Source organism: Aquarana catesbeiana, linkage group LG10, assembly GCF_042186555.1.
Source record: "Aquarana catesbeiana isolate 2022-GZ linkage group LG10, ASM4218655v1, whole genome shotgun sequence".
Taxonomy (NCBI): Eukaryota; Metazoa; Chordata; class Amphibia; order Anura; family Ranidae; genus Aquarana; species Aquarana catesbeiana.
Genome location: NC_133333.1, coordinates 149068351 through 149081487, shown reverse-complemented (window position 1 = coordinate 149081487; position 13137 = coordinate 149068351).

Sequence of the window (13137 nt, the reverse complement as noted above, 5' to 3'; positions counted from 1 at the left end):
ATCAGAAGAACACCACTAATTTTGTTTAGATAGCTTTAGGTGCACACTGTGCAGAGGATGCACTGAACTAACTTGTAAATACTGCAGCTGCCTGTGGTACTGTACTAATAGGATCAGAAGAACACCACTAATTTTCTTCAGGTAGATTTAGGTGCACACTGTGCAGAGAACGCACTACACTAACTTATAAATACTGCAGCTGCCTGTGGTACTTTACTAATAGGATTAGAAGAACACCACTAATTTTGTTTAGGAAGCTTTAGGTGCACGCTGTGCAGTGGATACATTACACTAACTTGTAAATAATACAGCTGACTGTGGTACTGTACTAATAGGATAAGAAGAACACCACTAATTTTCTTCAGGTAGTTTTTGGTGCACACTGTGCAGAGAACACACTACACTAACTTGTAAATACTGCAGCTGCCTGCGGTACTCTACTAATAGGATCAGAAGAACACCACTAATTTTGTTTAAGTAGCTTTAGGTGCACACTGTGCAGAGGACGCACTGAACTAACTTGTAAATACTGCAGGTGCCTGCGGTACTGTACTAATAGGATCAGAAGAACACCACTAATTTTGTTTAGGTAGCTTTAGGTGCACACTGTGCAGAGGACGCACTACACTAACTTGTAAATACTGCAGCTGCCTGCAGTACTGTACTAATAGGATCAGAAGAACACCACTAATTTTGTTTAGATAGCTTTAGGTGCACACTGTGCAGAGGACGCATTAAATGAACTTGTAAATACTGCAGCTGCCTGCGGTACTGTACTAATAGGATCAGAAGAACACCACTAATTTTGTTTAGGTAGCTTTAGGTGCACACTGTGCAGTGGATTCACTACACTAACTTGTAAATTCTACAGCTGCCTGTGGTACTTTACTAATTGGATCAGCAGAACACCACTAATTTACTTCAGGTAGCTTTAGGTGCACACTGTGCAGAGGACGCACCACACTAACTTGTAAATACTGCAGCTGCCTGTGGTACTGTACTAATAGGATAAGAAGAACACCACTCATTTTCTTCAGGTAGCTTTAGGTGCACACTGTGCAGAAAACGCACTGAACTAACTTGTAAATACTGCAGCTGCCTGCGGTACTGTACTAATAGGATCAGAAGAACACCATTAATTTTGTTAAGGTAGCTTTAGGTGCACACTGTGCAGAGGACGCACTGAACTAACTTGTAAATACTGCAGCTGCCTGCGGTACTGTACTAATAGATTCAGAATAACACCACTAATTTTCTTCAGGTAGCTTTAGGAGCACACTGTGCAGAGGATGCACTACACTAACTTGTAAATACTGCAGCTGCCTGCGGTACTGTACTAATAGGATGAGAAGAACACCACTAATTTTGTTTAGGTAGATTTAGGTGCACACTGTGCAGAGGACGCATTGAACTAACTTGTAAATACTGCAGCTGCCTGCGGTACTGTACTAATAGGATCAGAATAACACCACTAATTTTCTTCAGGTAGCTTTAGGAGCACACTGTGCAGAGGATGCACTACACTAACTTGTAAATACTGCAGCTGCCTGCGGTACTGTACTAATAGGATCAGAAGAACACCACTAATTTTGTTTAGGTAGCTTTAGGTGCACACTGTGCAGATGACGCACTAAACTAACTTGTAAATACTACAGCTGCCTGCGGTACTGTACTAATAGGATCAGCAGAACACCACTAATATTCTTCAGGTAGCTTTAGGTGCACACTGTGCAGAGGACGCACTACACTAACTTGTAAATACTGCAGCTGCCTGCGGTACTGTACTAATAGGATAAGAAGAACACCACTAATTTTCTTCAGGTAGCTTTAGGTGCACACTGTGCAGAGAACGTACTACACTAACTTGTAAATACTGCAGCTGCCTGTGGTACTGTACTAATAGGATCAGGAGAACACCACTAATTTTGTTTAGGTAGCTTTTGGTGCACACTGTGCAGAGGATGCACTGAAATAACTTGAAAATACTGCATCTGCCTGCGGTACTGTTCTAATAGGATCAGAAGAACACCACTAATTTTGTTTAGATAGCTTTAGGTGCACACTGTGCAGAGGATGCACTGAACTAACTTGTAAATACTGCAGCTGCCTGTGGTACTGTACTAATAGGATCAGAAGAACACCACTAATTTTCTTCAGGTAGATTTAGGTGCACACTGTGCAGAGAACGCACTACACTAACTTATAAATACTGCAGCTGCCTGTGGTACTGTACTAATAGGATTAGAAGAACACCACTAATTTTGTTTAGGAAGCTTTAGGTGCACGCTGTGCAGTGGATACATTACACTAACTTGTAAATAATACAGCTGACTGTGGTACTGTACTAATAGGATAAGAAGAACACCACTAATTTTCTTCAGGTAGTTTTTGGTGCACACTGTGCAGAGAACACACTACACTAACTTGTAAATACTGCAGCTGCCTGCGGTACTCTACTAATAGGATCAGAAGAACACCACTAATTTTGTTTAAGTAGCTTTAGGTGCACACTGTGCAGAGGACGCACTGAACTAACTTGTAAATACTGCAGGTGCCTGCGGTACTGTACTAATAGGATCAGAAGAACACCACTAATTTTGTTTAGGTAGCTTTAGGTGCACACTGTGCAGAGGACGCACTGAACTAACTTGTAAATACTGCAGCTGCCTGCGGTACTGTACTAATAGATTCAGAATAACACCACTAATTTTCTTCAGGTAGCTTTAGGAGCACACTGTGCAGAGGATGCACTACACTAACTTGTAAATACTGCAGCTGCCTGCGGTACTGTACTAATAGGATGAGAAGAACACCACTAATTTTGTTTAGGTAGATTTAGGTGCACACTGTGCAGAGGACGCACTGAACTAACTTGTAAATACTGCAGCTGCCTGCGGTACTGTACTAATAGGATCAGAATAACACCACTAATTTTCTTCAGGTAGCTTTAGGAGCACACTGTGCAGAGGATGCACTACACTAACTTGTAAATACTGCAGCTGCCTGCGGTACTGTACTAATAGGATCAGAAGAACACCACTAATTTTGTTTAGGTAGCTTTAGGTGCACACTGTGCAGATGACGCACTAAACTAACTTGTAAATACTACAGCTGCCTGCGGTACTGTACTAATAGGATCAGCAGAACACCACTAATATTCTTCAGGTAGCTTTAGGTGCACACTGTGCAGAGGACGCACTACACTAACTTGTAAATACTGCAGCTGCCTGCGGTACTGTACTAATAGGATAAGAAGAACACCACTAATTTTCTTCAGGTAGCTTTAGGTGCACACTGTGCAGAGAACGTACTACACTAACTTGTAAATACTGCAGCTGCCTGTGGTACTGTACTAATAGGATCAGGAGAACACCACTAATTTTGTTTAGGTAGCTTTTGGTGCACACTGTGCAGAGGATGCACTGAAATAACTTGTAAATACTGCATCTGCCTGTGGTACTGTTCTAATAGGATCAGAAGAACACCACTAATTTTGTTTAGATAGCTTTAGGTGCACACTGTGCAGAGGATGCACTGAACTAACTTGTAAATACTGCAGCTGCCTGTGGTACTGTACTAATAGGATCAGAAGAACACCACTAATTTTCTTCAGGTAGATTTAGGTGCACACTGTGCAGAGAACGCACTACACTAACTTATAAATACTGCAGCTGCCTGTGGTACTTTACTAATAGGATTAGAAGAACACCACTAATTTTGTTTAGGAAGCTTTAGGTGCACGCTGTGCAGTGGATACATTACACTAACTTGTAAATAATACAGCTGACTGTGGTACTGTACTAATAGGATAAGAAGAACACCACTAATTTTCTTCAGGTAGTTTTTGGTGCACACTGTGCAGAGAACACACTACACTAACTTGTAAATACTGCAGCTGCCTGCGGTACTCTACTAATAGGATCAGAAGAACACCACTAATTTTGTTTAAGTAGCTTTAGGTGCACACTGTGCAGAGGACGCACTGAACTAACTTATAAATACTGCAGGTGCCTGCGGTACTGTACTAATAGGATCAGAAGAACACCACTAATTTTGTTTAGGTAGCTTTAGGTGCACACTGTGCAGAGGATGCACTACACTAACTTGTAAATACTGCAGCTGCCTGCAGTACTGTACTAATAGGATCAGAAGAACACCACTAATTTTGTTTAGATAGCTTTAGGTGCACACTGTGCAGAGGACGCATTAAATGAACTTGTAAATACTGCAGCTGCCTGCGGTACTGTACTAATAGGATCAGAAGAACACCACTAATTTTGTTTAGGTAGTTTTTGGTGCACACTGTGCAGAGAACACACTACACTAACTTGTAAATACTGCAGCTGCCTGCGGTACTCTACTAATAGGATCAGAAGAACACCACTAATTTTGTTTAAGTAGCTTTAGGTGCACACTGTGCAGAGGACGCACTGAACTAACTTGTAAATACTGCAGGTGCCTGCGGTACTGTACTAATAGGATCAGAAGAACACCACTAATTTTGTTTAGGTAGCTTTAGGTGCACACTGTGCAGAGGACGCACTACACTAACTTGTAAAAACTGCAGCTGCCTGCAGTACTGTACTAATAGGATCAGAAGAACACCACTAATTTTGTTTAGATAGCTTTAGGTGCACACTGTGCAGAGGACGCATTAAATGAACTTGTAAATACTGCAGCTGCCTGCGGTACTGTACTAATAGGATCAGAAGAACACCACTAATTTTGTTTAGGTAGCTTTAGGTGCACACTGTGCAGTGGATTCACTACACTAACTTGTAAATTCTACAGCTGCCTGTGGTACTTTACTAATTGGATCAGCAGAACACCACTAATTTACTTCAGGTAGCTTTAGGTGCACACTGTGCAGAGGACGCACCACACTAACTTGTAAATACTGCAGCTGCCTGTGGTACTGTACTAATAGGATAAGAAGAACACCACTCATTTTCTTCAGGTAGCTTTAGGTGCACACTGTGCAGAAAACGCACTGAACTAACTTGTAAATACTGCAGCTGCCTGCGGTACTGTACTAATAGGATCAGAAGAACACCATTAATTTTGTTTAGGTAGCTTTAGGTGCACACTGTGCAGAGGACGCACTGAACTAACTTGTAAATACTGCAGCTGCCTGCGGTACTGTACTAATAGATTCAGAATAACACCACTAATTTTCTTCAGGTAGCTTTAGGAGCACACTGTGCAGAGGATGCACTACACTAACTTGTAAATACTGCAGCTGCCTGCGGTACTGTACTAATAGGATGAGAAGAACACCACTAATTTTGTTTAGGTAGATTTAGGTGCACACTGTGCAGAGGACGCATTGAACTAACTTGTAAATACTGCAGCTGCCTGCGGTACTGTACTAATAGGATCAGAATAACACCACTAATTTTCTTCAGGTAGCTTTAGGAGCACACTGTGCAGAGGATGCACTACACTAACTTGTAAATACTGCAGCTGCCTGCGGTACTGTACTAATAGGATCAGAAGAACACCACTAATTTTGTTTAGGTAGCTTTAGGTGCACACTGTGCAGATGACGCACTAAACTAACTTGTAAATACTACAGCTGCCTGCGGTACTGTACTAATAGGATCAGCAGAACACCACTAATATTCTTCAGGTAGCTTTAGGTGCACACTGTGCAGAGGACGCACTACACTAACTTGTAAATACTGCAGCTGCCTGCGGTACTGTACTAATAGGATAAGAAGAACACCACTAATTTTCTTCAGGTAGCTTTAGGTGCACACTGTGCAGAGAACGTACTACACTAACTTGTAAATACTGCAGCTGCCTGTGGTACTGTACTAATAGGATCAGGAGAACACCACTAATTTTGTTTAGGTAGCTTTTGGTGCACACTGTGCACAGGATGCACTGAAATAACTTGAAAATACTGCATCTGCCTGCGGTACTGTTCTAATAGGATCAGAAGAACACCACTAATTTTGTTTAGATAGCTTTAGGTGCACACTGTGCAGAGGATGCACTGAACTAACTTGTAAATACTGCAGCTGCCTGTGGTACTGTACTAATAGGATCAGAAGAACACCACTAATTTTCTTCAGGTAGATTTAGGTGCACACTGTGCAGAGAACGCACTACACTAACTTATAAATACTGCAGCTGCCTGTGGTACTTTACTAATAGGATTAGAAGAACACCACTAATTTTGTTTAGGAAGCTTTAGGTGCACGCTGTGCAGTGGATACATTACACTAACTTGTAAATAATACAGCTGACTGTGGTACTGTACTAATAGGATAAGAAGAACACCACTAATTTTCTTCAGGTAGTTTTTGGTGCACACTGTGCAGAGAACACACTACACTAACTTGTAAATACTGCAGCTGCCTGCGGTACTCTACTAATAGGATCAGAAGAACACCACTAATTTTGTTTAAGTAGCTTTAGGTGCACACTGTGCAGAGGACGCACTGAACTAACTTGTAAATACTGCAGGTGCCTGCGGTACTGTACTAATAGGATCAGAAGAACACCACTAATTTTGTTTAGGTAGCTTTAGGTGCACACTGTGCAGAGGACGCACTGAACTAACTTGTAAATACTGCAGCTGCCTGCGGTACTGTACTAATAGATTCAGAATAACACCACTAATTTTCTTCAGGTAGCTTTAGGAGCACACTGTGCAGAGGATGCACTACACTAACTTGTAAATACTGCAGCTGCCTGCGGTACTGTACTAATAGGATGAGAAGAACACCACTAATTTTGTTTAGGTAGATTTAGGTGCACACTGTGCAGAGGACGCACTGAACTAACTTGTAAATACTGCAGCTGCCTGCGGTACTGTACTAATAGGATCAGAATAACACCACTAATTTTCTTCAGGTAGCTTTAGGAGCACACTGTGCAGAGGATGCACTACACTAACTTGTAAATACTGCAGCTGCCTGCGGTACTGTACTAATAGGATCAGAAGAACACCACTAATTTTGTTTAGGTAGCTTTAGGTGCACACTGTGCAGATGACGCACTAAACTAACTTGTAAATACTACAGCTGCCTGCGGTACTGTACTAATAGGATCAGCAGAACACCACTAATATTCTTCAGGTAGCTTTAGGTGCACACTGTGCAGAGGACGCACTACACTAACTTGTAAATACTGCAGCTGCCTGCGGTACTGTACTAATAGGATAAGAAGAACACCACTAATTTTCTTCAGGTAGCTTTAGGTGCACACTGTGCAGAGAACGTACTACACTAACTTGTAAATACTGCAGCTGCCTGTGGTACTGTACTAATAGGATCAGGAGAACACCACAAATTTTGTTTAGGTAGCTTTTGGTGCACACTGTGCAGAGGATGCACTGAAATAACTTGTAAATACTGCATCTGCCTGTGGTACTGTTCTAATAGGATCAGAAGAACACCACTAATTTTGTTTAGATAGCTTTAGGTGCACACTGTGCAGAGGATGCACTGAACTAACTTGTAAATACTGCAGCTGCCTGTGGTACTGTACTAATAGGATCAGAAGAACACCACTAATTTTCTTCAGGTAGATTTAGGTGCACACTGTGCAGAGAACGCACTACACTAACTTATAAATACTGCAGCTGCCTGTGGTACTTTACTAATAGGATTAGAAGAACACCACTAATTTTGTTTAGGAAGCTTTAGGTGCACGCTGTGCAGTGGATACATTACACTAACTTGTAAATAATACAGCTGACTGTGGTACTGTACTAATAGGATAAGAAGAACACCACTAATTTTCTTCAGGTAGTTTTTGGTGCACACTGTGCAGAGAACACACTACACTAACTTGTAAATACTGCAGCTGCCTGCGGTACTCTACTAATAGGATCAGAAGAACACCACTAATTTTGTTTAAGTAGCTTTAGGTGCACACTGTGCAGAGGACGCACTGAACTAACTTATAAATACTGCAGGTGCCTGCGGTACTGTACTAATAGGATCAGAAGAACACCACTAATTTTGTTTAGGTAGCTTTAGGTGCACACTGTGCAGAGGATGCACTACACTAACTTGTAAATACTGCAGCTGCCTGCAGTACTGTACTAATAGGATCAGAAGAACACCACTAATTTTGTTTAGATAGCTTTAGGTGCACACTGTGCAGAGGACGCATTAAATGAACTTGTAAATACTGCAGCTGCCTGCGGTACTGTACTAATAGGATCAGAAGAACACCACTAATTTTGTTTAGGTAGATTTGGTGCACACTGTGCAGAGAACACACTACACTAACTTGTAAATACTGCAGCTGCCTGCGGTACTCTACTAATAGGATCAGAAGAACACCACTAATTTTGTTTAAGTAGCTTTAGGTGCACACTGTGCAGAGGACGCACTGAACTAACTTGTAAATACTGCAGGTGCCTGCGGTACTGTACTAATAGGATCAGAAGAACACCACTAATTTTGTTTAGGTAGCTTTAGGTGCACACTGTGCAGAGGACGCACTACACTAACTTGTAAAAACTGCAGCTGCCTGCAGTACTGTACTAATAGGATCAGAAGAACACCACTAATTTTGTTTAGATAGCTTTAGGTGCACACTGTGCAGAGGACGCATTAAATGAACTTGTAAATACTGCAGCTGCCTGCGGTACTGTACTAATAGGATCAGAAGAACACCACTAATTTTGTTTAGGTAGCTTTAGGTGCACACTGTGCAGTGGATTCACTACACTAACTTGTAAATTCTACAGCTGCCTGTGGTACTTTACTAATTGGATCAGCAGAACACCACTAATTTACTTCAGGTAGCTTTAGGTGCACACTGTGCAGAGGACGCACCACACTAACTTGTAAATACTGCAGCTGCCTGTGGTACTGTACTAATAGGATAAGAAGAACACCACTCATTTTCTTCAGGTAGCTTTAGGTGCACACTGTGCAGAAAACGCACTGAACTAACTTGTAAATACTGCAGCTGCCTGCGGTACTGTACTAATAGGATCAGAAGAACACCATTAATTTTGTTTAGGTAGCTTTAGGTGCACACTGTGCAGAGGACGCACTGAACTAACTTGTAAATACTGCAGCTGCCTGCGGTACTGTACTAATAGATTCAGAATAACACCACTAATTTTCTTCAGGTAGCTTTAGGAGCACACTGTGCAGAGGATGCACTACACTAACTTGTAAATACTGCAGCTGCCTGCGGTACTGTACTAATAGGAGGAGAAGAACACCACTAATTTTGTTTAGGTAGATTTAGGTGCACACTGTGCAGAGGACGCATTGAACTAACTTGTAAATACTGCAGCTGCCTGCGGTACTGTACTAATAGGATCAGAATAACACCACTAATTTTCTTCAGGTAGCTTTAGGAGCACACTGTGCAGAGGATGCACTACACTAACTTGTAAATACTGCAGCTGCCTGCGGTACTGTACTAATAGGATCAGAAGAACACCACTAATTTTGTTTAGGTAGCTTTAGGTGCACACTGTGCAGATGACGCACTAAACTAACTTGTAAATACTACAGCTGCCTGCGGTACTGTACTAATAGGATCAGCAGAACACCACTAATATTCTTCAGGTAGCTTTAGGTGCACACTGTGCAGAGGACGCACTACACTAACTTGTAAATACTGCAGCTGCCTGCGGTACTGTACTAATAGGATAAGAAGAACACCACTAATTTTCTTCAGGTAGCTTTAGGTGCACACTGTGCAGAGAACGTACTACACTAACTTGTAAATACTGCAGCTGCCTGTGGTACTGTACTAATAGGATCAGGAGAACACCACTAATTTTGTTTAGGTAGCTTTTGGTGCACACTGTGCACAGGATGCACTGAAATAACTTGAAAATACTGCATCTGCCTGCGGTACTGTTCTAATAGGATCAGAAGAACACCACTAATTTTGTTTAGATAGCTTTAGGTGCACACTGTGCAGAGGATGCACTGAACTAACTTGTAAATACTGCAGCTGCCTGTGGTACTGTACTAATAGGATCAGAAGAACACCACTAATTTTCTTCAGGTAGATTTAGGTGCACACTGTGCAGAGAACGCACTACACTAACTTATAAATACTGCAGCTGCCTGTGGTACTTTACTAATAGGATTAGAAGAACACCACTAATTTTGTTTAGGAAGCTTTAGGTGCACGCTGTGCAGTGGATACATTACACTAACTTGTAAATAATACAGCTGACTGTGGTACTGTACTAATAGGATAAGAAGAACACCACTAATTTTCTTCAGGTAGTTTTTGGTGCACACTGTGCAGAGAACACACTACACTAACTTGTAAATACTGCAGCTGCCTGCGGTACTCTACTAATAGGATCAGAAGAACACCACTAATTTTGTTTAAGTAGCTTTAGGTGCACACTGTGCAGAGGACGCACTGAACTAACTTGTAAATACTGCAGGTGCCTGCGGTACTGTACTAATAGGATCAGAAGAACACCACTAATTTTGTTTAGGTAGCTTTAGGTGCACACTGTGCAGAGGACGCACTACACTAACTTGTAAATACTGCAGCTGCCTGCAGTACTGTACTAATAGGATCAGAAGAACACCACTAATTTTGTTTAGATAGCTTTAGGTGCACACTGTGCAGAGGACGCATTAAATGAACTTGTAAATACTGCAGCTGCCTGCGGTACTGTACTAATAGGATCAGAAGAACACCACTAATTTTGTTTAGGTAGCTTTAGGTGCACACTGTGCAGTGGATTCACTACACTAACTTGTAAATTCTACAGCTGCCTGTGGTACTTTACTAATTGGATCAGCAGAACACCACTAATTTACTTCAGGTAGCTTTAGGTGCACACTGTGCAGAGGACGCACCACACTAACTTGTAAATACTGCAGCTGCCTGTGGTACTGTACTAATAGGATAAGAAGAACACCACTCATTTTCTTCAGGTAGCTTTAGGTGCACACTGTGCAGAAAACGCACTGAACTAACTTGTAAATACTGCAGCTGCCTGCGGTACTGTACTAATAGGATCAGAAGAACACCATTAATTTTGTTTAGGTAGCTTTAGGTGCACACTGTGCAGAGGACGCACTGAACTAACTTGTAAATACTGCAGCTGCCTGCGGTACTGTACTAATAGATTCAGAATAACACCACTAATTTTCTTCAGGTAGCTTTAGGAGCACACTGTGCAGAGGATGCACTACACTAACTTGTAAATACTGCAGCTGCCTGCGGTACTGTACTAATAGGATAAGAAGAACACCACTAATTTTCTTCAGGTAGCTTTAGGTGCACACTGTGCAGAGAACGTACTACACTAACTTGTAAATACTGCAGCTGCCTGTGGTACTGTACTAATAGGATCAGGAGAACACCACTAATTTTGTTTAGGTAGCTTTTGGTGCACACTGTGCACAGGATGCACTGAAATAACTTGAAAATACTGCATCTGCCTGCGGTACTGTTCTAATAGGATCAGAAGAACACCACTAATTTTGTTTAGATAGCTTTAGGTGCACACTGTGCAGAGGATGCACTGAACTAACTTGTAAATACTGCAGCTGCCTGTGGTACTGTACTAATAGGATCAGAAGAACACCACTAATTTTCTTCAGGTAGATTTAGGTGCACACTGTGCAGAGAACGCACTACACTAACTTATAAATACTGCAGCTGCCTGTGGTACTTTACTAATAGGATTAGAAGAACACCACTAATTTTGTTTAGGAAGCTTTAGGTGCACGCTGTGCAGTGGATACATTACACTAACTTGTAAATAATACAGCTGACTGTGGTACTGTACTAATAGGATAAGAAGAACACCACTAATTTTCTTCAGGTAGTTTTTGGTGCACACTGTGCAGAGAACACACTACACTAACTTGTAAATACTGCAGCTGCCTGCGGTACTCTACTAATAGGATCAGAAGAACACCACTAATTTTGTTTAAGTAGCTTTAGGTGCACACTGTGCAGAGGACGCACTGAACTAACTTGTAAATACTGCAGGTGCCTGCGGTACTGTACTAATAGGATCAGAAGAACACCACTAATTTTGTTTAGGTAGCTTTAGGTGCACACTGTGCAGAGGACGCACTACACTAACTTGTAAATACTGCAGCTGCCTGCAGTACTGTACTAATAGGATCAGAAGAACACCACTAATTTTGTTTAGATAGCTTTAGGTGCACACTGTGCAGAGGACGCATTAAATGAACTTGTAAATACTGCAGCTGCCTGCGGTACTGTACTAATAGGATCAGAAGAACACCACTAATTTTGTTTAGGTAGCTTTAGGTGCACACTGTGCAGTGGATTCACTACACTAACTTGTAAATTCTACAGCTGCCTGTGGTACTTTACTAATTGGATCAGCAGAACACCACTAATTTACTTCAGGTAGCTTTAGGTGCACACTGTGCAGAGGACGCACCACACTAACTTGTAAATACTGCAGCTGCCTGTGGTACTGTACTAATAGGATAAGAAGAACACCACTCATTTTCTTCAGGTAGCTTTAGGTGCACACTGTGCAGAAAACGCACTGAACTAACTTGTAAATACTGCAGCTGCCTGCGGTACTGTACTAATAGGATCAGAAGAACACCATTAATTTTGTTTAGGTAGCTTTAGGTGCACACTGTGCAGAGGACGCACTGAACTAACTTGTAAATACTGCAGCTGCCTGCGGTACTGTACTAATAGATTCAGAATAACACCACTAATTTTCTTCAGGTAGCTTTAGGAGCACACTGTGCAGAGGATGCACTACACTAACTTGTAAATACTGCAGCTGCCTGCGGTACTGTACTAATAGGATGAGAAGAACACCACTAATTTTGTTTAGGTAGATTTAGGTGCACACTGTGCAGAGGACGCATTGAACTAACTTGTAAATACTGCAGCTGCCTGCGGTACTGTACTAATAGGATCAGAATAACACCACTAATTTTCTTCAGGTAGCTTTAGGAGCACACTGTGCAGAGGATGCACTACACTAACTTGTAAATACTGCAGCTGCCTGCGGTACTGTACTAATAGGATCAGAAGAACACCACTAATTTTGTTTAGGTAGCTTTAGGTGCACACTGTGCAGATGACGCACTAAACTAACTTGTAAATACTACAGCTGCCTGCGGTACTGTACTAATAGGATCAGCAGAACACCACTAATATTCTTCAGGTAGC